The sequence below is a fragment of the Camelus ferus genome, chromosome 2, assembly GCF_009834535.1.
Source record: "Camelus ferus isolate YT-003-E chromosome 2, BCGSAC_Cfer_1.0, whole genome shotgun sequence".
NCBI classification, from domain to species: domain Eukaryota; kingdom Metazoa; phylum Chordata; class Mammalia; order Artiodactyla; family Camelidae; genus Camelus; species Camelus ferus.
The window spans coordinates 99,969,276-99,993,631 of record NC_045697.1 but is presented as its reverse complement, the minus strand read 5'-3'; the positions used below and the strand labels follow the sequence as shown (position 1 = coordinate 99,993,631).

At 42.5% G+C, this 24,356-nt stretch overlaps 1 protein-coding gene and 1 long non-coding RNA gene across 2 annotated transcripts in view; one reads left to right on the top strand and one right to left on the bottom strand.

Moving 5' to 3' along the window:
• TBC1D9 (TBC1 domain family member 9) overlaps positions 1–24,356 on the top strand; it is a 106,798-nt gene that overhangs the window by 16,092 nt on the left and 66,350 nt on the right. The window lies entirely within an intron of this gene.
• On the bottom strand, positions 4,009–23,540 carry LOC116658689. The gene is made up of 3 exons (XR_004313950.1): positions 23,246–23,540; positions 11,316–11,320; positions 4,009–4,018 (listed from the first exon to the last, which is right to left on the bottom strand). It is a non-coding gene; the product is annotated as an uncharacterized LOC116658689 (long non-coding RNA).

The window sequence follows — 24,356 nt, the reverse complement described above, 5'->3', positions numbered from 1 at the left end:
GTTGTTTAGTTTAAAGTTGTAAGGTTGTTTGCCTAAATTAACAAGGAAAACGAAGACCCAGGCATTAAGAATTATCAGATTTACAGTTCCCCAAGCCCCCTGAAGGATCTAGAAAGCCTCTCTCAGAAAGAAATTTCTCTGGAAAGACTTCTCTTGTTTTCCTGGGCAAGTCTGGTCCTGACATTAGCTAAATAAAGGACGGCTTAGTGTCGGGATACTTAATAACTCCTGGCATTTAGAACTCAAATAATTATTTTTGAAGGGGCATGAGGAAGGAGGGAGTGTTGGGAAGAGGGCTATTGCCTCTCTTGTAAAGGTCAGTTTTTTTAAAAAATATTAAACATTTATGAATATTCTTTATTGTACAAATATCTTCTCCCAAATATTTTGAAACATGTAGCCCTCTCAGTCTATCTTTTATTTTTCCAGCTTTGATGGAGATGTAGTTTATAGTTATAGAGATACATTTCATTCCTATGAACAATGATTGTAGTTTTATAAGAGTACGAGGTGATACATGGAAGCTAGCTCCAGTGTCAGCAGGGCAGTAGGGAGTGGTGAGGACCAGGCAAACTGGGGAGTCCATGCTCTATCGAAATACCTAGTCACAGGCTAATATTTACACTGGCTGTTGTATTGTATAGTGTCACCATGATGCATATTATTATAATTTGTAAATATATGTTGTCAGTTGAATTGTATCAAATGTTTGTTCCCTGATATTCATTTAGTGTCTTTAAAATTAGCTACATAGGTTATGGATTTAAATAATCACACTCTCCACAGAATACCTGGTTTTCTGGTAACAGGTAGGGGACTCTGGGGCCTGGTGGAATGTTGTGTCCTGTGGTGTAAACAGATCTGGGAAGACTTGAGTTCTATGTTGAAACCAGTAATAACTGGCAGTGGCGTGATCTGAACAAGACCAAGTATCATTTTAGTTAATTAAATAAGCACTTAATGATATGAGAACAGGGCAGTGTTTTCTTTAGGATTTGGAGAACATGGGTGAATAAACAATAACAATGTCCTCACTGGGAAAGGTGTTCCAGTCTCCCCAAAAGTCTCCCTGTACTTGTGTTTGAGACATCTAACGTTAATATCTAGCTATTAAAGCAGAGTGTGGTTGCAATTTGAATATATTTGCAACTGTACAAAGGTTTCTGTTAGTGTTTGATTTTCTTTCCAAATAAGACCTATGACAGGTGTCTGACAGGGGTGAGCAGCGGTCTGTGGAGACTTGCTGTCCTGGAAGTCAGCCAGAGAAGAGGAAGGATAATTTACCCCCTCTTATCCAGGTACTTTTAAGCAAACTGAGCAGAAACAGCTCAGTCATGGAATAGCTAAATTGTGCCAAACAGGCAAATTCTGTTTCCCGGCCTCAGTCTCCTCATCTGTAAAAGGGGGATGAAAGTAGTGCCTTTCTGTTGGAGTTGTTTGCATGTGTAGAGGGAGAGTGTTGAGAGCAGCCCTTGGAACCTGGCAAGAGCGCAGTATGTCGTGGTGATGACGGGGAGTTACAGAGTGAGGAGGGAAGCAGGGTCCTGTTCGACCTCTGGTGTTCAGCCCCATTCATGTCAGAGGATGGTTTCTATGATCTGGAAGAAGTGGAAGCCCAAAGTAGCCCTGCTTCTTACTGGATTCAGCCTTGAGGCCTAGTGCACCAGTTAAGAAACATTCTCACTTCACAGGGTGTGGAAAGAGAAGAGAATTTGGAATAAGGAGGCCTGGCTTTGAGTCACAATTCTACTAACTTCACTTTCTCACGTTGGTCGAAGGCTCGCCAAGACCGAACGAGCGGTGAATCGAGTGTGCTGAAGTCCCCCCCCCCGGATGCTTACTTCACTTTTATAACGGGATCGCGTGGGTGTTCCTTAGACCAGGTTTTCCTTCCACGAGACAGGCACCAGCTTGCAAACCATTCACTCTTTTGTGACTCAGTCATTTTGGTGGTTTCAATGACTTTTTAAGAAATGAGTTAGTCAGAAGAAAATTTCTGGATTTTGGCAGTGAGATGCCTCATAATAATTAGTGACCCTAATAATAATAATGCCTAACACCAGTTGAGTGCTTGCCTGCCTACCGAGAGTTCGGCACTCTCCTCTGATCATCAGAACAACCCCAGTAAGTAGCACTTAACATTATCCCTGTTGGTAGAGGAAGGATCTGAGCCTCAGGCCCCTCAGCCAGTAAGTGCTCAAGCTGATGGTGTGTGAGCCCAGGGCAGTCTGCCTCGAGTCCACCTGCTTCAACTCTGCAGTCAACTACCGTTTCCCCCTTGCATTCATTTCTGAGACCTTCAAAGCTAGTCTAAATGGCCCCATGGTCTCAGTAAGAATGTGGCTGACCATCTTTGGATAAAGGACAGGCATTGGTCACATTTAACTTGAAACTCACTTAGGATAGACAAGTACTGCCTGGTTGATGGCTTAGACCAGCGGCTCAGCGCGTCTTCAGGGTGGTCAGGGGTCATTCCAGCAGTGTTCTCCATTTGTGGGTGGAGAGCACCCACAGTTCATGCACTCCCCGTGAGACTCAGCTCCTCACCATTGTGTGTCGGTGACTTTGGGGTGCAGGCAGACGCGTGTCCTGTTTCTTGTTGCTGTCTCAGTACCATCAGATCCATTCTTTGTCAGGGTATCTGACATCTGATTTCCCAGCAGCTAAAGGGGAGGGCTTTTGCCTGGCCAGGTGCCCTTGGTCTCAGAGAGGCCAGCTGGCACACACCAGGCTGTGGGAGAGGTGTTAATTGTCAAAGGGGTCTGATGAGCCACATGGTGGACCCTGGCAGGCTTACCAATCATACCCAGGACTGAACTCTCTGACAAAGAGTTTTAGTGCCTTGAGTCAGAGTGGGCAGTCAAGGGTGAAACCGAAGTTATGGGAGGAGACCAAGTGGGTGAAGGATTTTGCTACCTAACTAGGAGTCTTTCTGGGGGAAGACATAGTCCCTACCACTCATAACTGAAGTTATCATCTCCCTGGTGCCTTCACTGGGTTCTTGGCTGTTGTGATGGACAAGTTGATCTTTGGGAATGTGGTTAAACACAATCTCATTTTCCCATCATTCGAATCCTCTAGCATTGGTACAATCTCATTAAAACTGAGGGGATTTGTTCAAACCATGCGTATCTCTAACACCTTAGGCAAAACACATTAGCTGATACACATCTTTACCCTCATTACTTTTACGAGAGCTTCACGCTCTGAAACCCAGTGAGGTGGCTTCACTGCATTGTCACATGAAACCTGAAATGTCGACTTGAGAGAGAGGGTAACCAGTTGATGGCAGTTCTGTAGCTATGAGGGAATGAGGACTGTGTGACACAGAGGACATCCGAAAAGGAGGAAGAGTGAGAATCAAGGATACAGAGGGGAACAGAGCAATACCAGGACCCCAGAATGGCAGTACTGCCATCTGTTTGAAGTACATATGCCTGAGTTCTCATCAGAGGAGGCAGATTCCACCTTTCCCACAGTGGCCGATTTAAATTAATTGGAATTTTTAACAGCAGCATTATTTCTTACCATTTTAAGTAAAAACAAATTAAAAAGTCTTCATGTGACTCAGAAACTGCTTGAACTTGAGAGAAATGTTTCCTCTTTCCCTTTCGTTGGGTTGTGGCCAACATTCCTGGCAACATGGAACCTGGTATCAAAAGAATGTGCCTGAAATATTTAGCTACTGACCTTTATAATCACGAATCACAATGCATGGGAAGGTGTTTACCACACCACAGTTTTTACTAACTGAAGTCCTGTACTGTCTACTTGTTTTAGCTTTAGCTTTGGTGACAGGCCAACTATTAGAATGACTCCCTACACTGTACTTACAAATGCTTTATAAATAAATACTCAAGAGAACTCTACTCCAGTTTCCTGGTAGACTGTGGTTTTTATTAATTTTTAAAAACTTTTTTAGTGGGGGTGGAAGGTAATTAGGTTTATTTATCTTTAATGGAGGTACTGGGGATTGAACACAGGACCTCGTACTTGCTAATAAGCATGTGCTCTACCGCTGAGCTACATCCTCCCCCTGACTGTGGTTTTTAAAGAAGTTTATATATGGAGAACAATTTTAATTCAAAAAGGGTACCACTGCTTCTGTTGGTGATCAGAGGGGCACTAGAGATGTGAAAAAGAGGCCGCCTGGTGGTTCAGGTGCATGCGGTAGTTAAATGAGCTTGCTTTTAAAACTTTTTAAAATTTTTTTTGCCTTTTCCCTAGTTTTACTCTCTGGCTAATTCATCACTTATTTTTATTCGTTTATTCATCCATTCACTCACTCCCTCATTCATCCATCGGACAGATATTAGGCGCTTACCACGTTAGGCACTTAAGATGCAAAAGTATATGACATCATCCCTATGCCTGGGAGACTGGATTCAGCAAGAATCTGTACAGATGTCTAGTACTGAAATTAGTTTCTTGGGTTTTGTCAAGACTTAATGCGAGAGGCTTTGAAATGCAGGTTGGAATGCGTGTGCCCTCTATGGGGAATTGATATTTGTGCTAAATGGGAATTATGTCATCACTCAGGTGATCTACACTCTCATCCCTCTCATCGCTAGGCTGTAGGTGGTTTGAGACTCTTGCCCCAGACTGGAGTTTGAGAGCCTGCAAATGGGCACAGGAATGGGGCTGAGCTGCGCAGTGACACAAAGAAAGAATCGGAGGTGAAGGCAGACTCAGGGGCCAAAGAGTCTGACCTCTCAGAGGCTTGAACATCAATTCCAAGGCAAAGAGTCTTCAACTGGGGCCGTGAATAGACACACTGCCCCTTTAATGTATTAACTAATTACAGCTGTTTTTTTGCAGCTAATTTTATAGCTAATTTTGCAGCTGTGAACTGCGGGAGGTCTGTGCACATTGTCAGCCTGAGTTCTCACCATAATTTTAAAGTTTGATATTTTCATTTTTATCATGTTAGTAATGAACAATACGAATCAAAGTCAGTACATGTTATTCTGGGTTATTGTTATGACCACCTTATGATGGACACGCTCAAGTTAGCGCTTGGATTTATGATTGTGATGGCTCCAGATCAATTGTTTTTGAGCCATTGGAAAAATGGCCAGCTTGAATAGTACACAATGCATTTGACCAGAAGAGAGTCAGATGATTTCTCAACACACGATACAAAGGTTTCCTGAATTTGAATAGAGGAAAATGGCGGCAGAGTCACCACATTGCTTAACAGAAGGTGACACAGTGAGCCCAGAGAGCCTGTACAGAATTCCTCATCTAAGTTAGTTTCAGCAAAACAACCTCATCTTTCACCATAAGTTAATGTGGTTATTTCAGACTTCTGTTGGTTGTATAATTTTGCTGTGGTTGATTTGTGAGCATATTTTGGTTTTGTAACTATAAGTGAGCTTTGAGCATGAGAAGTTTATAATTGGCTTTATGTGCGTGAGTATTTAAATCACACCATTTGAAGGAAAAGTAGTACTGAGGAGGATTGTGAGAATGATTCTACCTTTAAGGTCTTCACATTTGGGAAACTTTTGAGAAGAGATTGCAAATGATAACCCTTAGCGGCTCTCCCTCAAGCGTCTCCTAATTCTTGAGGTTGATGGTTTGCTAATGTGCTGAGCAAAAGATGCTTTTGACACAGTCACAGAGATACTTTTTACAATTTAAATAAATTTTGAGTAATAATATATTCATATGGTTCAAAAATCCAAAGATATTAAAATGTATACAGTGGAAAACATCTCAGTCCTGTTCCTCTTGTAACCACTGTATCCATTTTTTGTGTATCTTCCCCAGATCCTTTTTGCACATTCAAACAAATACAAAATAGAGCCTCATCCCACCCTCCCCTCAGCCCTTTGTACAGAAAGCTTGTCCTGCACCACCACACTTTCTTTTCTCTTTTTTTTTTTATTGAAGTACCATCAGTTATGGTGTGTCAATTTCTAGTGTACAGCACAATGTCCCAGTCATGCATATACATACATGTATTTGTCACACTCTTTCAGTGAACATCTATTTTCCTACAGCAAGACATAGAAGGTTGCCATTCTTTTTTCTTTTGTATGGCTGCCTCTTATTCCATGATATGTCAGTGCCATCATTTATTTAACCACTTCCCTATTAATAGATACTTATGTTATTTTCAAATGTTTAATATAAAATTAATGCTGCAATAAATAACCTTGTATATGTCATTTAGCCAAGTGGAACATATCTAGCACAAATACCGAGAAGTGAAGTTGCCGGGCCACTGGATAAGTGCATTTGGAATTTTGGTAGACCTTGCCAAATCACCCGCCCTCGAGGTTTTACCATGTTTCACTCCCACAAGCAATGTGTGAGGAATGCCTGTTTTTCCAGTCTTTTTTTTTTTTTTCTTTTCATATTCTTTTTCATTATAAGTTATTGTAAAATATTGAATATAGTTCCCTGTGCTATACAGTAAAAACTTGCTATTTATTTTATATATAGTAGTTAGTATACACTTTTGTATATATTTTATATATAGTAGTTAGTATCTGCAAATCTCAAACTCCCAATCTATCCCTTCCCACCCCTTTTCCTCCCTGGTAACCATAAGTTTGTTTTCTATGTCTGTGAGTCTGTTTCTGTTTTGTAACTTCTGTTTTGCAACTAAGTTCACTTGTCTTTTTTTTTTTTTTTAAGATTACACATATGAATGATATCATATGGAAATTTTCTTTCTCTTTCTGGCTTACTTCACTTAGAATGATGATCTTGGGATTCCGTCCATATTGCTGCAAATGGCATTATTTTATTCTTTTTTATGGTTGAGTAGTATTCCATTGTATAAACATACCACAACTTCTTTATCCAGTCATCTGTTGGTGGGCATTTAGGTTGTTTTCATGCCTTGGCTATTGTAAATAGTGCTGCTATGAGCACTGGGATATATGTATCTTTTTGAATTAGAGTTCCTTCCAGATATATGCCCAGGAGTGGGATTGCTGGATCATATGGTAAGTCTATTTTTAGTTTTTTGAGGACTCTCCATACTGTATCCCATAATGGCTACACCAAACCACATTCCTATCATATGTTTTCCAAGTCTCATGCAAGAAAATGTGTTATCAGACAGTTTGGATTCTTGCTACTTGGATCAGTGAAAATGGTACCTCAGTGTATTTCTAGTTTGCATTTCTCTTATTTGTGATGTTGAACATTTTTTCGTATATTTACAAGCTATTTCTATTTCCTCTTCTGTAAACGGTTATTGTTCTTTTCCTGTTTCTTATTGGGTGGCTGTTCTTTTTTTCACTAACATTTAAGAACTATTTTATATGTTGGGGATGTGAGCCCTTTGTCTGTGATCTGAGTTGCATCTCCCCGTTCTTTCTCCCATTTTGTCTTTTGACTTAACACATAGTGTTTTTGCCGTGTAGAGTTTCGGGGGTTTTACGTAGAAGAATCTCTCTTTTTTTTTTTTAAATAATTTTTTTTGGATTGTGAGGCATAGTTAGAAAGCCTTCCTACTCCCAGATTCAAAGGGAATTTTTTGGGGAAAAAAATCTTTCTAAAAGCTGACTCACCAGCTCTGATGAGGTTGCTGTCCTGGGCTCTGTCATAGCCCCATGACATAGGCACTCACTGTGGCTCATCTTGTGTCATTCTTGTTGATAGCGTAGCTTTAGAGACCTAAAGCTGGATGAGGGCATTTTCAGTTGCCTATGAACCAGTAACAGACCAACTCTGTCCTTGTCCTGTATCCTGTCTCCTGTTCTTGGGCAATTTTTGAGAGGGTGGTAAGAGAGAAAAGTAGAGCAGAAATGGCCAGATGATCCTGGAACCTGTGCAGTGACCTTCCATTAATTGTGCCTGTTTGCGTTAATCAGGAGCATTTCACAAATATGCCATCAATTGTTATTTTTGTGGCTTTTGTTAACGTTACTCAGAAAGTGATGCTACTTGTATAGTTAAAAGGTAGCACTTTGTAATTATTAAACTTGACTTTTTTTGGAGCCCATACATTAATATTTTCTGATTTCAGTGATTCCGAGAGCCTGTCTAGATTGGAAGGAAGCTATCAAAGACTGCAAAGTAATTACGTGAATCGGTTAGTTCGAGGCTGGTTCTGTTGATGCCTTCTCATGTCAAACCTTCAAAGAAGGTCGTGATGATTAAGTTGTGGTATCTGGACATCTTTTTCTTTATGCCTACCACTCAGGGTCTTGAGAAGAGAACCTGAGAGTTCACGGCATAGAAGGGGTAATTACTAGGAATTACTAGAGTTTGTAATTCAGGATGCCATTACCAGTCAGACGTAGTGTGGCCTTTCTCATTGGAAAGAACTCTAATGAGTAAGTACCATGATTTACATCGTATAGTGTAATTTGATAGTCTAAGAAAAATAAAAAGCTCACCCCCCTCCCTCCCAAAAGAACTTGAAAGAAATGAAGAAGAGGGGGGCAAGGAGGAAAGAGAAAGAGTGAAAGATGATGAGAGAGAACCCCAAAGATTCATTAGCCCTAATTCAGTGACCAGGGAGGAGAAATAACCAGAAGAATCCAATATTCTGGGAAGGAAGGAAGTGGGGCCAATCAGAGGCACACTTGGGAGGGGGGAGGATGATGACATATCAGACAGAATGGTGATGGGTGCCTTTTCGAAGTAGAATGAAGACGAACAATCAAGTAAATAACTCCAGCATGGAGCAGAAAATAAGGGTTTGTTTTAATAACAGTCAAAAAGTGGACAAAAGTATCACTTTTAAGAAATATTATTAAGAGGCCAGAGTCATAGTGGTATCTGTCATGTATTTTTTGCCAAACTGGTTACTCTCCACTAAACCAAAGGTTTCTTAGGATTAACATAGGATTACCTTGACCCAGCCCCATACCAGACATGTGTTAAGTCACTGTGTAAATGTTTGCTGGATGAATGAACGATTGAATGATAAATGAATTATCTATTGGAGGCACATTTAGGTCTCTAACCTCAGTTCACACTGAATAAAGGTATTTTTGGTCTTGGCTTTATTATGACAGTGATCTACCTGTTTATAGAGCCAGATGGAGGGGTTAATGGAAAGGATTTCAGCAACCACACTTGGGTGTAGTTTACATTGTCCCTGCTCCTTCTTTATTTCTGAGGTTTTTTTTCCCCCCCCCACTTATGGGAAATGAATGAGTGGAGATGCAGAATGATCAGCGATCAGTGGAACTTCTCAAATGACCAAATAGCTTTTTTAGTCATGACATCTGTGGTTGGTCACTTTGACAAACAGTAATTGGTCCATATACCCAAGTGATACTGTGTTCCCTTCTTTGATTTTATGTCATTCGGAGCTATTTTGATGGTTGAAGCTTGGCCTGAGTAAATCTCTCCTCCCCCAAAGATCCTCTCTACGCCTTTGAATTGGGCATCGCTTACTACTTTCATTGATTGAAAGATAGGCTGCAGGCCTTACAGGAAACCAGGACAGGGGTGGGATAAATCCTGGGTTGGAGATGGACAGGCCAGCCCTGGGAGAATGGAGTTAGCAACTGATACCCACTGAGGCTAGATGTGCAGTCTGAGAAAGTGTCAGCGGAAGGCAGCTGGTTAAGACCTAGGCAGAGATGAGCAGGTGTTAGCAAGCAGGGAGACGATGTGCTCAGGGAATTGGAATGTTGGGCAGGTTACCAAGACAGACTTCAGCCACAGGAGAATCGTTCTAGACCCTGGGCCAGGATGATCTCGATATGAATAAGACGAGCAGGAAGGTGGCAGTTCATCAAATACTCTTTGCCACAACACAGAGCCTGTAAGCCAAGGGCTGGTATTTTATGTTCCTCCACTCAGGGATTTAGGTGGTTGAAGGAGAGGAGGTGAAGGAATTCTTATGGACCCCTGCAGGCACCCTGGCTGGGGGCTACATCTGGGTCAGCAATAGGCTCACCAGTGCTCTCAGCTGCCTCATGGTTTCTGAGGTGATGCCTGCTGTCAGTGTTTCATCTTGACTGGGAAGCATCTTTCTTTATGAAAATTTCTAACAGTTACACAAGTGGGGGTTAAAGAGAACACTGCCATTTTTATAGATTGTCAGTTTAAAAAATGGAAATGGGAAGGATGCTGTGGGATCTAATGTATGTAAGGGCTGAAATCAGATTGAATTTTCCGGGAGCTTGAAGAAGCCCTTATTATTACTCCTTTATTTGTACCACTTGCCTTTGAACAGCCTCAGCTCCCTTAAGGAGATGATTACAGGAGCTGATACAGTGAAACTGGCACAGGCTTTGGTGCCCTATCCTGGGCCCGGTGATCAGGGCTGCCCCCTGTCCCAAAGTGGCTGTGTGCCGCCTGGGCAAGTGGCTTCACTTCCCTGAGCCCCAGATTTCTCATCCATCAAGTAGGGATAATAGTTGCATACATGTCATAGGATGTTGTGAGGATTGAATTAAAAAACGCATGTAAAGTGATTAGGAGAGCAGCTGACATATGGCCTCTGCTGTTAGCATTAGCCGAGTTGTTTGGTGGTGTTTAGAAAGGTCAGTTGGAATGATATACATATGCTTGGCATGTGTAGTACACTTCATTTCATTTCTCCAACTAGCGTGTTGTAAACAAGGCTTCTAGTGGAAACGTGGACTCTGCTCCCCAGACCCTTAGGCTCTCTAAAGTCTTCCCCACTCTTTGGATTTAGTTGTCTATTGCCAGTTAGGTACCAGGGTAATTCTGGAAACTTCCTTTGCAGGAAGGCTGAGCTATAGTGAGGACATTTATCTCAGAGAGAAAGCACCTTCTAGGAACCAGGAGAGGAGCTGTGTGTGCTGGCCAGGCCACAGTGGCTCCCCCTGGGGTGTACACACACACTGGTCTCTGGTCCCACCCACAGGGTCCCTGGTTCCCATCTGGAGAATAAGCAGAAAATAATGAACTTGTGAGGCCCGAACTTGCCACTGTCGGTAGAAGCTTTTGGGCAGCCTTGGAAACCAGCTCTTCAAAGGTTAGTCTCCCTGCCTCTCTCCCTACCCCCACCCCGAAGAGAAAGAGTGGATTAAGAAGGCTTCTTCCTAATAGAAATAAAAACAGCAGAGAATGTGCCACCTTCCCTGGGGTGGCCAGTGTTACCACTGAAGTAACGCAGTGATGTCCGGTTTCTCTTGCTGCACCTGCCACAAAACGGCCCTCGTCACCCTGCGTGCGGGAAGCAGCTTAGTGGACTCGCTTGGACAGTTAAACGCATCCTGGCTTCATTCACTGAATGTCTCCGAGCCTCCATTTCCTCATCTGTGACATGTGGATAATACCTTGCTGGTTTTTTGCAAGGATGAAAGAGGTGATCTTGTGTAAGGAACAGTACCTGATACGACAGAAGGGGTGAAGGGGCTCAATACATCTCCTCCTCCTCATAGTTTCCTAAGCGGTTTTCCTGTTTCTGTTCCCCCTCCCCTAACAACTCCACGCTGCCGCCGGAGAGATTTCTACACAACACACATGATGGCCAGTTCTTACAAAGTCCAAACAGTGCAGCATGGGGCCGCCAAACCGCGATCTGCTCCTTCCTCCAGACCCGCAGTCACTCCCCAGACAGGCCGTGTGCCTTCCCGCTGTGCTGGGCTGCCTTGCCACACTTCAGCAACCACCAGCAGTACGATTGCTGAATCCTTCCCCAGTGCCGGCACTATATGTTTCATACGCCTTGTGTCCTTTACTCCCCACTGCAACCCTGTCAGGAAGATACTATTACCTTCATTCTATGGATGAAGAAACATTTTTTACAAATTATATACCTCGGTTCAAGGTCATGACCCTAGGGTTCAAGTCAGACTGGGGTTCCACTCAGGTTCTCAGTGCTTTGAAGTGCTATCTTCTACCTAGTCCAACTCCAGGATGCTGTTCAAAACAGTCTCTCACGTGAGCACCCCAGCCCTGGGTGATCACCTTTTAGCATCTGTTGCACGTACTCTTGAACCACCTGAGCAAATGATCACTTTAATGGTTGCCATTTGTATGTGGTGCTTCTGCCTTCCCAACCGGATCCTGGTCTCCTCAGAGACAGCAGACATAGATTCTAATTCCATTGCCCAGCAAAGTAGCCTCTCCTTGGTGCTCAGTGTCCATTTCGTGATGATAAAGATGAAAACCTGTGCCTGCAGGAATGAGATCGTAATTATTCCTTCACCTCTTCTGGGTGCTAATAACCATGGTAACTACTTACTCAGATTCAAAACATAACCTTGGCTATACACACTACCAGGTATAAACAAGATAAACAACGAGTACAGCACAGGGAGCTATATTCAGTATCTTGTAATAACCTATAATGGAAAAGAATCTGAAAAAGCATAGATATATTAACCAAATCACTTTGCTGTACACCTGAAACCAACATAACACTGTAAATCAGCTATACTTCCATAAGGAAAAAAAAAAAATGGAAAAAAAGAACCCTCATAAGCTTGGCAGGCACTTTTTCATCTGTCATTCAGTCTCCTCTATAATAGAAGATGGAAGTGTTATGACCTAAAGCTCCTTTCATGCTGTAAAATTAAGCATTATTTTAAAAAAAATCCTGCATACATTACATGGACAAGATACTCTGCAGTTCATGTGGCACTTTTATGCACATATGTCACCTGATTTTCCCAACAACCCTGGGAGACTGGCAGAGGAGATGAATGATCTCTGACTTAGTGGCAGGAGAGTAGGGCACAGAGAGGCCAGGTGACTTGTTGGAAGTCACACAGCTTGTGAGTGGGAAGGTGGGAACTTGAACTCACCACCTGTGACTACTTTGTGCAGCCCTGGTGGGCCCTGCCATGTTGGAAATGTTCTCACTCCCACCGAGGAGGCAGACCAGTGCAATCTAAGTGTTTCCTTTGTACTCTGGCACTCTCCCAAGTGTGAAAAGACTTAGTTTTTCTAGGGGTTTCCCTGATGATCTTTTTGGAAATTAGTTGAAATAGGCATGTTGGTAATTTCCTAACCTCTTGGCTTGCTTATTGAGAAAGTGTTAGGTCACTGTGGTGGTTTATTCATTGGACCTTCCGGGAAGAGCTAGGAGGCCTGAGACCCTGGCCATAGGTTACATAGGGTGGCCCTGACTCACTTTTCCTCCAGGTCCATTCAGAGGAGTGAGGAATGAGGATCAGAGATCCTGAAACTTTTACAAGGGGATTTTTCTGGTCTAATAAAAATTTTCAAAGAATGAACAGAAAGGGAAGCCAAGATGAGGCAAATGTCACATGAGTCACGTCCCAACATACACAGCTAGATGTATTCTTTTCCTGTAAAAAAAAAAGAGAGAGAGAGAGAAAATATATATTGCATTCAAATAAAGTAGAGCACATTTAATGTATTTTTATAGGCAGATTCTTGCAGAACGACATACTATCAATTCAATTGAATGATGTCCGTATATATCAAAAGTAAATGTATAGGAATTTTGTAATGTGCTGTTATCTTAAAGACTTTTCTCGCTTTGTTTCACCCAATCCAGAGCTTTCCACCTATTTTCACATCATTGCACACTAAGGAAGTGGGAGTATTTGCATGACATGTGGGCAAGGCCCCGCCCAGCCGCCCTCAGGGAGTCTGTGTCACTGTCTTCCTGGGCACCACTGGGAAGCCGTGCCTCATGCCAGACAGTTAAGGGCTGGGCACCTGGAGGCACCCAGAACCCTGCTCTCCTGTCTCATCTCAGAGAATGCACTGGTTGCCCCTGGGGGAAACCCTGAGCGCCTCAAGAGCACACCTTTCCTGATCATATAATCTTCACGCCTAGACAGAGCCGTGGAAACAATCTGTTCTCCTGATCTGAGGTCTAGGTTTCAGAGGCCCCGGCCCCCCACTGGCAGAGGAGAGGTTCTGAAGCCTGGAAGCTCGGTGATGACATGCCTCCTGCTGCCGGCTTCTCCCACAGCCTTTGCCTCCTTGCCACCCGGGGTCACAGCGGACATGCTGCTGAGAAGTTAGTCTCAGAGCCGTAAATGAGATATTGTCACAACAGGAAATGGAGAGTCGTGTCTAAAAGGAAAAGGGCTGGTGAATTAGCCATCGAGGAAGAATCATCGGCATTCCAGACTCGTTCGTGTGATAGCTGTCCCCTAAGAAGCCTGTGCTGTTTGAAACAGCATCATAAATGCTGTTAATTTATAACTGGAAAAATTTTCAAACTTAGGCTCTTCCACTTTTCCATGTATTTCTCCCTCTTCCCACCTCCCTCCCAATATAAATGACAGAAAGAAAAGTTGAGGCAAAAATCTTCTGCCTATGTCTTTTGGATTCACGGAACATATGCTGATTCTATACAGAATCAGGGCATTTAGGGTCACATAACAGAATCTGAGGGAGAGAGTGTTTTATGTTTATTCAAAAAGTGTATTGGTTGAGAAACATTGCATTAAAGGAGTTCTTGAAGGTGATTATATGTAAAGGTCTTAGAATATTGATTTTGATTTAATCCTATTCTTTTATACATATTATGTTTCTTTAAATCCAAAGATAGAAACCAAAATTTGAGGGTTTTTTTAAGACACTTCACTGCTCTAAACTCATTTTAAATGAGCAGATTGTCATATGTGTGTATTCATATATATGTGTGCAAACTATGTATGTATATATGTATGTGTATACATTTTCGTGTGCATCTATCATATTTGCTTAGAGATTAAGGAGCTAGGTATAGGAGATGTAATTCAGGGTGAAAGAAACATAACAAGACCCTCATTACTTTCATTTCCCCTACTCATTAATAAAACAATAATATAAAAAATAATTTCCCCCAGCTTTCATCTTCCTTCGTCAGTCTCTGCTTGAAGATACATGAGTCCGTGACATTGCTAATACCACACAACTGGTTGCCATCCTTCTCTGTGTCTGTTGTGTCAGGTTTTATAGCATGAAAAAAAACCCAATTTCTTGGAAATGACTTTGAAATCACTTTGCAAAGGTTATCCCCCCTTACCTCACAGTACACTGCTTTCCATTATTGCTGGTGATCCTTTTTTCCATCCATTGTTGACATTTTTCAGAATAGTATACAAGCTATTTCCAGGCCATTCCTGCACTGTTTCTCAAGAAATCTTAATTGGATTTAATGTATTCCATAAGGGACTCACCTACATTTGCAGGTCGTTTCCACGTATTGAAAAACACATCAGGTCATAATATATAACTTGACAAAATACAGACGTTACTTGCTGCCACACACCGGGCTTTGCAAAGTCAAAGCCTCTTTGGCAGGCTTCCTAGTTTGGTTTCTCCCACTTGTTGGCACTGTGATTCTCTTTATTTTCAGGTCCTTCCAGCTTGATTTTTCTCTTTAAAGCTTTATCTAGACCTTAGGTGAAGATTGCTTTCACTTGATCCATCACAAACTGAGATGTCTCTGTGAAATAGACCTTAGTCTCATCCAGGTGACTTAAGGCTAAGCTAGACTCAGAATTCTTCCGAAGAGGGAATGCAGGTGAGGTTGGATGCCCTAAAAGTGAGAAAGTCAAGACAAAATGCCAGGCTGCTATGTACTTCTGCCCTGTAAATAGCATGATTGTTTTAATCACAGTTCTGTTTTTATCTGTTCTGGAATATTTGGATGCAAGGCTGGAAGGCGTATTATTAACTTGCTGTTAATGCCTTGGCACTGTGTTACATAACACTCGCCTTGCTGTCCTACCAAAGGGAACGTTTACCAATAGTCCATCTTAGATGGAGCCAAGGGGGTAGTTAGGGTTTTAGTTGGTCACTTTTGGTTGCGAGGACCAGAGACTCAAGTTACCTTAGGTACTTGGGTTTCGTTGGCAGGATGCATGGACCTGGCACCAGGCCTGGAGAGCTGACAGGAAGCAAGACAGCTGAAGGGAAGTGGCTCCCTGCCTCCCCCTCAGCTCCCGATTGCGTGGTCCCTCCTCTGCCCTCTCCATTTCTGCTCACTTATCCTGCTGACAGCTGGCTGTCTCAACCTCTGCTTTGTATCTCTTCTTTAGCTCAGTGTTTCTGCCTCTGTGGCATCTGGCTTGCTTGCTGCCCTCCTTTCTCACGAAATCGTTTCAGCATCCATTTCTCTAGCTACTTGGCTTTCCTCCTAGTCTGCCTCAGCTCAGACTCCCTTGAGAGGGTGTGATGGGCCGGCCTCATCTTCCACATAGGCCACACCTGAGCCCCGTGCGTTTGCCCTGGTGGAAGGCAGTCTTATTTTGTGCAGTGTGACGGTCCTCCTGCCCACCCCAACGTGAGCATCATAGGGTGACCGGTTCTTAGGGTGGCCGGTGCCCATGGCAGGAAGTGGTAGCCGGAGCTGACGGGTCACATAGTCTCATCTTTTATGAAATCTTAAAATGATGTTCTGTTATTCTTTTATTATTGCTATATTATAACATATGCAAATTGTAAATAATTATGAATACAAAGTTTTATAAAGTATAGTTCCAACGGCAGAACAACTACTTAAAAAAATGCAGTTCTAATAATTCAGAAGAGTTCCTGATTTCTTCCCTAGGGGACATCTCCCCAGGCTGGTGTCATTCTCCAGCGGTCATCAGTATGAACAGTTGGGTGTGCCTCCTTCCAGGCGTTTCCTCTGTAGATATGAGCACATATTGCCTCTTTGTTTGTCTTGCTTATATGTAGCCAAAGGAAACACTATGGGTACTTAAAATATAATGAATGTTCAGTTATAAAATATAATGAATACTCAGTGATAAAAATAACAAAACTAATTTCATTCAGCTTTTGTGGTTTTTATCCTGGGACTACAAACTTCCTGTCTTAAGATAAGCTAGTTATTAAACACCTAGTCACTACAACTGGGTTAAGCAGTATGGCCCTATGTGTATTAATATGTACCAATTTGTTGTATTGGTGTGCTTTGTCTACTAGAGGGAAAATATGAATTTTAAAAGAATTTCTAAAGACAAAGGCCAGGCCCCTCTCCACTGGAACTTGTTTTGGGGATGCCATTCACTTAGCTACTGACCCCAAGCTGGCACGCTGCATCCTAGCAACAAGACCACTTACCTGTGGTTATCTGCCATGAAGCAGCAGCTTTGCTGTAAACATGGTAACCGTCTGTTTACTTGATGGTACGCTTTCTCTTTGAGTAAACAAAGCCCAAAGTAGGAGGTTGGAAATAATTGAGAAAACAACAACAACAACAATTTTTTACATCGTAAAAGTATTGAATGTACATTTGAGAAACTTTTAGAAACACAGAACAACACAAAAGAAAGTAAAATTATTTTGTCCACCAATATGTTCATTTTTGTAATCTTTAAAAATAATACATATGTTATAATTCAATATAGACAGTATTGTACTTGGACAGAGTGGGATCATATAGAACAAAAATGATAGTTTTGTGGTTTTTTTCACATAACATACTAGATACATCTTGCCATATCATTAAAAAATTATTTGAGGACGTGATTTTAAATGTCTAAGCATCATTGTATACCTGTACTATAATTTATATAGACATTCTAGGTTATTGCCTAAATGTAATTTTAAATTCATAATAACTTCATGCTGTTATTTCATTGCGGAGAAGGGGGTTAGGTGAATTAGGAGAAGGGTGGGCAGTCGTTTGGGACAGTAAGTGGCTCCTGCAAAACTTGGCCCGCCTGACAGAAGGGGTCCGAGGGGTGTCAAGCCCAGGTTTCACCGAGGCAGTGGGTGTGGCTCGTCTCTTAGAAGCAGTGGGCTTCACATCAGTGAACTGCTCTCAGCAGCACCGAAAGGGCTTCTGCATCCTTGTTCTCGTGGCTGACCTTGGCCGGCCTTGAGCCATCAGTTTCAGACGTTCAGACCTGCCTCCACAGACAAGATGGGAATCAATACCCCTTCCCGTCGTATAAATGGAAGCAACTGAAAATGAAATGAAAATGCATCTCCCTTCCTCTTCCTGGGTTGAGGGCTTGTTTGAGGAGTTGGATTGCACAGGTGCCTGGAGTGTTTCTGAATCAATTCAGTCCATTGTCCTCATTGATCTGTGTCAGAGCAGACTTGAATCCCTGACAAAAGTCTGAGCATCATGTTCGTGGAGATGAAATCACCACTGCCTGCTGGCGTCAGGGCCAGCTCTGGGGTCTGTGGTCCGTGCTGGTGCACCAGGACCTGCACTTAGAAGAGCCCCAGGCTTGATTTAATGTTTTCCTATGGCTGTCTAGAAATCCCCAAGAAATTATAAGCAAGGGAACCTGCATTTTCATTTTGCACAGGGCTCCACAAATTATGTGGCTCATCTTAACTAGGGTGTAAAGTGAGGTATTAAGAAGTTATTTAAAATAACTAAAATAAAATGATTCCTTCTCAGATGCCACCCCAAAGAGAAGGAAAAATCAATTCCACCTGCCCTCCCTTTGTGCAGGAGGAGGTGCGTGTGACTTTAAGAGACTGGCCTGCAGGGTAAATGGAGCAGCTCCTGGAAGACGGGCCTTCAAGGATGTTTGGGAGATCTGAGCTGCGCGCAGCTAACTGGCTGCCGGACAGAGGCCCTGCAGGCCAAATCCTCTTCAGATTTCAGTTTTCTGCCCAGGTTGTTTAGTTACAAACCAGTCTGTGCTTTATCTTTTGTAGAGGAAAATATGGATGTATATTTTGAGCCCTAACTTTCTGGGTATTTATGTAAGCTTGGGTTTCAAAGACCCCATTATCCAGAATTAGTTTGAAGTACTACAGAGGGGGTGCCCTGCCTCTCCAAGTTTTGTCTTTCTGCCCTCTTCAGCCTGATCCCCTCTTGGTAAGATATGAGTCAAGGGTCTCTCAGGGACCACCTCATATGCTAGGTCAGAGTCTCCTCACTTTTGTTTATTCATTATTATTTTTAAATGAAATATAGTTGATGGACAATATCATGTTAGTTTCAGGTTGGTTCTCCACACTTTAAAACCCGGGTCCCTTGAGATAAATATACAGGGAAACCCTCGTGCCTCCCCCCCATTCATGTATTCTTGCCTTCAATTGAAAAATAATTTTGTTGAATTTTATTTTAGTTTGCAGTGGAAGAACTATGATTTTTTTTCATTTCTCAAATAAAAAGTTATGACATAGATTTGACTATCCACTTTAAAAGTATATATGATTCTAATAAACACAGTCCTGAGCAAATTACTGCCCTTCAGCCTCTCCTTCCCTAATTCAGCATTATTTAAAGTGCCAGTTTGCAGCCTGTTTGTTAACGACTGCCTTGAGCTCAAGAATGGAAATTGAGATTAAGCATTTAGAAACCTGGAACAATTTGTCTGTTGAGTTAAATAATGAGAAAATTGAAGGCTTATATTTTCTTTGTCTTTTTTCATATTCTCTAGATATATTTTAGTATTTCATAGGCACTGTATTTTACAGACATGTCAGTCTGCAACACATTGGAAATTAAAAACTGATTCTTAACCGCAAATAGTTTGAGGACTGTCCTAATTGACAGAATCAGCAATGTATTTGCTATGCTAGCAGAATTCTCATTAATTCATCTTTCCACAGACAGTCACAGGTTCTCCTGTGTGTGTGTGTGTGTGTGTGTGTGTGTGTGTGTACGTGTGTAGATGGGCTCCCTCCCCTCAAGTAATTTGTCTTTATTTCACGGCAACCATGATATACGTCTGGCTGGACTGGTGTCCCGAGAAGCAGCTGTGAAGGGGAGGGGGGTTTTGTGGATGATCTGTTTCAACCAACAGTTTGAACCATGTTGAGAAACCAGTTTTACTTAAATGTGCTAGAAGGGGTGGGAAATGTACAAGACTTAGGGAATCACAGACACTTCCAGACTGTTCTACCTTGAAGGTAGGATCCCAGTGTCAGCGTTGGTCTCTCCTTTTTGCCAGGAGTACCCACGCTTGAGAAAGGCTGTTAGACTTTTTGAGGTTATGGACAGGGAAAACAGATTGCCCCCATCCTGATCTTCAGCCACCTCCCCTGCAAACCTCTCGTGTCCCTTTTCTGCTTGGGTGGAGAGCAGCCATCACCTGTATTTGTCTCTTGTGCACACTGTATCTGGCCTGCAGTGGCCGACTGGACCCTCACGTTGGTCACGGTGATGCTGCAAGCTCAGGTGCATGTGTAGGTAGGGAGCTGACCCTCACCTCAGCTGACCCTCACAGCCTTCTCCTTTGCGACTGTGCACACATGCCGGTCCCTAATCTCTCTCCTGGTCTCTGGCCAGTATGGTGAGCAAGCAAGTGTTTAAAAATCTGTGTGCAGGATGCAAGAGTTTAAATTGATTAAATCTTTGGGTTTTCTTGGTTTTGGGGCAACCAAATCTAATCTCTGGACTAGTTTCCAAAAGTAGGAGAATAGAAAGACTTGTACTTTCCCTAAATATCTCTGCTTTCGCTCCAACTTCATTTCAGATCAATCTCCACATTTAGTAAAAAGGGACAGATTACTTCCAGAAATTAGAGAAGTTAACGTCTCATGGTAAATTTCAGTTTCAGATATGAGTTTGAGCAGCATTACCTCCCACAGTCTGAGATGAGATTTTCTAGCCTTTTTCTCAAGTCTTGGTCCCCTTTCATTGTCTGATTCTTTGTGGCAAATGACTAGAACTTATTATATTGGGTCCCCTGACACAGAGGTGAATAAGCTCTGGAAATAGTTCTTGGTTTCTCCCAATGTCCATCAGGTAGAAAAGCTTGTGGCCCATTTTATAAACATTCAGCATGATGTGCTGGACATCATTCTAGGCTTCAGGAATTCCAAGATAAATAAGGCCGTGCCTGCCTCAAGGAGCTCACAGCCTGATAGGAAGAACCGACTTTTTTTCTGGGCAAGAAACAATGTGATAATTACCTTAGTAATATGATGTGCAAGGTGGTTGGCAGACCACAGACAAGGGGACAGTTAATTGCCAGGAGATTTGGGGGTTGAGTGTTGGAAGAAAGCAAAACAAATGCCTTAGGTGACACTTCACCTGGATATTGAGGGAAATAGATGTTTGCCAGAAAGAGAAAAGAAAGGACATTCCAGATGGAGTAAAACAGCTGTGTGAAGCCTTGAAGGCTTTAAAAACAAACAAGCAAGATTTATTAAGAGAAGTGTAAAAATTATGGTGTGGCTGGAGTTTGTGTATCTGTCAGCGGCTGCTTCAGGACGTTACTGTTTAAGCCTTTCTGCCTAACGTCATGTGCAGACATAAGGGCTGAGACTAATAGGCGGTGTACCACTTACATCAAGGCAGCCGCAGGCAGAAGGACAAGGTAGAAGCCTGCAACCCACAGAAAACCTACATGGGAGGGATGCAGAGGGATTGCAAATACTGGTCCCAAGGTCTTGCATCTGTAGAGAATATAAATATATCGAAGTAAATCCAAGTGTACAGCCCCTCTGGCTTTAGAAATATCAGTGTGTATTTGCTGAAATGAATCAAAATCCAGCGTGGATATTAGGAAGTCTCTAAGTAGTGAACTCTGAATTTCTGACCTGGATCTCTCAGCAAATGTCAGTACGGAGGAAAGGCAAATAACTCACAGAATGGAAAATTGGAGTGGCCGATAAGCTGGAAGAGATACCCAAACTCATTAATAATCAGAAAAATGCAAATTTAAACAACAAATAGATATCGTTTCTCACCCTTGAGACTGGTGAAAATGAAACAATCTGATAATACTAAGGGTTGCGGAAATTACGGATAAACATATTCTCTCACTTTCCTGGTACGATTGTGAATTGGCACAGTCACTTTGGAGACCAGTTTTGTAATATGGAATAAGATTTCAAAATATACTTACCCTGTGACCCAACAATTTCATCCTAAAAAAGTACTCATATGTTTAAAGACCAAGTACAGAGACTGATTGCAGTGCCCATTATAGCAAAGAAAAAAAAAAAAAGGAGATAAACCCAAACGTCCTTTATTAGGAAATGGATACATTACAGTATATTTTAAACAGTGGAATATTACACACTATTTGAAGTGAATGAATCAGATTTATAAGTATAACCTGGGTAAGTTTTATAAATATATTATTGAGTAAAAAAAAATAAATTGCAGAACAGTATCTGCTCTTTATCCTTAATGTAAAATTGAGAATATACATCAGTGTTAAATCTGTATTTCATGTACATACATAGGGGGCAATAAAAATATAAGGACCTGGATGGGAAGAATAAAAACTTTGAGGATGGTGAATGGAGAGGGAAATAGGATTAAGGGGGGGCATTAAGGGGACCTTTGCTGTCTGTGTTATGTTTTCTTTCGTTAAAAAAAAAAAACAGATCTGAAGTAGATAAGGCCAAGTGTTAAAGACAGAGTGGTGGGACGTATATTTTGTAATTTTCAGTAATTTTCTGTGGTTTTGAAGTATTTTATTAAACAGTAGTGCTCAATACATCCCAGGCGCTCTCTGAATGGGTACTATTAGAGCATCCATGTCGGGACACAGCCCACCTCCCAGACCACTCCGGCATGGTCTCTGTAGGGCTCAGCCTCATCTGACTGCTGCAAGGCTGAGGGGAGAGAGGGAGGTCGAGTGAGCTTTAGGGTCTTGTCCCCTTTGACACTACATTATTCCAAGATCACCAGCAGATGGATTGATCATTGTCATGGGCACATTCCTGCATGTCCTGTACTCCCCTGACACATCCTTGCCCCCAGAAGGGTGAGGGGCTGCCCAGGAGTGGAAATGACTGTCTGCATCACACACCCCCTAGCGCCCACAGCTGGTGGGACGCCTAAATGTACCAGTTCCGTCGTGTGTTTTCTGAATCTCCTTGAAAACAGCACGTTTATGTTACCAGCTGCCCCTGAACTAATGTAATAGGTAGATGCAGAGAAGAGCTATTTTGAGGGCTATAATTTGATTCAGTTTTCTCAGGCAATCAAAGATTGTTTAACACCAGAAATAGCTGACTAGAACAGCTGCTGAAACAGTGCTTTGTGTGGGAAATGATGAAAGGTTCAGTGTTTTGACAGCCATTTCAGAGGGGTGAGTAGTAAGACTTCTAAGGAAATCCTGACTGCTGCTTTTGGGGGATTCTCTAGGCTAAATTTCCCATCTTCTAGTATTCTGTGTGGACAGAGAGTGTAAGAGGAGTTTCTGTTTTCCAGAGTCTTGACTCCTTGTATCAATAGAGTTTAGACAGTGATAAATTTACCATATGGGTTTTCAAAAAATACCTAACTTTTCTTGCCACCAGACATGTGTTCAGGGCTTCCTGTGCTCCAAGCAAAACATTGGACCTAGGAGTCCGAAGGATTCATCCAGGCCTTGCCATCAAGGAGCTCCCAGCCTGGAAAGAGGAGAAGTGGAACTCGGCGTGATGTGCAGGTGGTTTTAAATAACAGAATAGGTATCACAGCAGCAAAACTCGGAGGGGATCTGGGCTGGAAAGAGACGGCGTTAGGTAATTAGGAGTTTGTCACTGGAGGTGGTGGGAAGTGAGAGCCGATGGACCAGCACAGTACTGGAGGGAAGTGGAGGGAAGATCCTGGTCAGTGTTACAAAGCGAGAGGGCACTTCTGGGTTAAGGCAGCAGAGTCTGTTTATTGCTTTCGCTGGCCAGCTGTGGGCCTCAGTTCACAGTTCACAGTATTACTTTCTGTTGGGCTATCCAGCGCCCTAAGTTTTCAAAGGACTTTCACATTTTTAAATAATATTATGTGCACCTGATGTGAGCATTGCAATATTATACTGTCTGTAATTCACAAATATTTCAGTAGGGACCCTCTGGTAGATACGAATCTACCTGGTAGTGTCCCTCTAAATGTTAGTGGAAGTTGGTGGCTCCAGTTGTGAATGCACACTCAGGGTTGGTTACTGGCGTCTAATCAGAAGCTCTCACCCCAGGGGAGTCTTCCTGAAGCCACTCAGTTTTCTTTACTTGTGAGTGACAGTGGAGGTTTTGTTAACTAGAATAATAGATATTGGAGATGGATTTTAGTTGGGGACATTCCTGGTGGTCAAGATGTGCGGATGGGGTTGGACCTTTTCAGAGGCTTTCTCTCCTTGGTGTTAGAGAGTAGAGAAGTCTAGTGAGACATTAAGCATGGGGAAACTGAGGCTTGGAGAGACTGGGTCTGGGAGTTGGGCAGTGGCAGAGCTAGGACTGGAGGACGCTCGAACCCAGACCGCCTCTGTCAGCTGCTCTGCCCAGGGAGCTGTGCCTTCCCTCGGAAGGGTCTTTATCTGCCATGACGCTCTTTCTGTGGCTCATTAAACCACACGGGCTAGTCCTCGACTGCAGCTCCTAATTCCAGGCTGAAGTCTGTATGCCTTAGAAACAACATGCGTGACACTTCCAGTATTTTGATTCAAGGAGACAGAAGTTTTATTATGAGTGATGCATTTATATTTCTGGTTCACATGTATTTGTACTTCTAGATCACATAGAAGAGGATCCAGTTTAGTGGGCACTCTTGCTTTTCCTATTAATATCCTCCTCCATCTGCAGATAATTAAAGAGTAATTAGAGGTCTTTGCAGTAAACCTGAGTCACAGTTGAGAAAG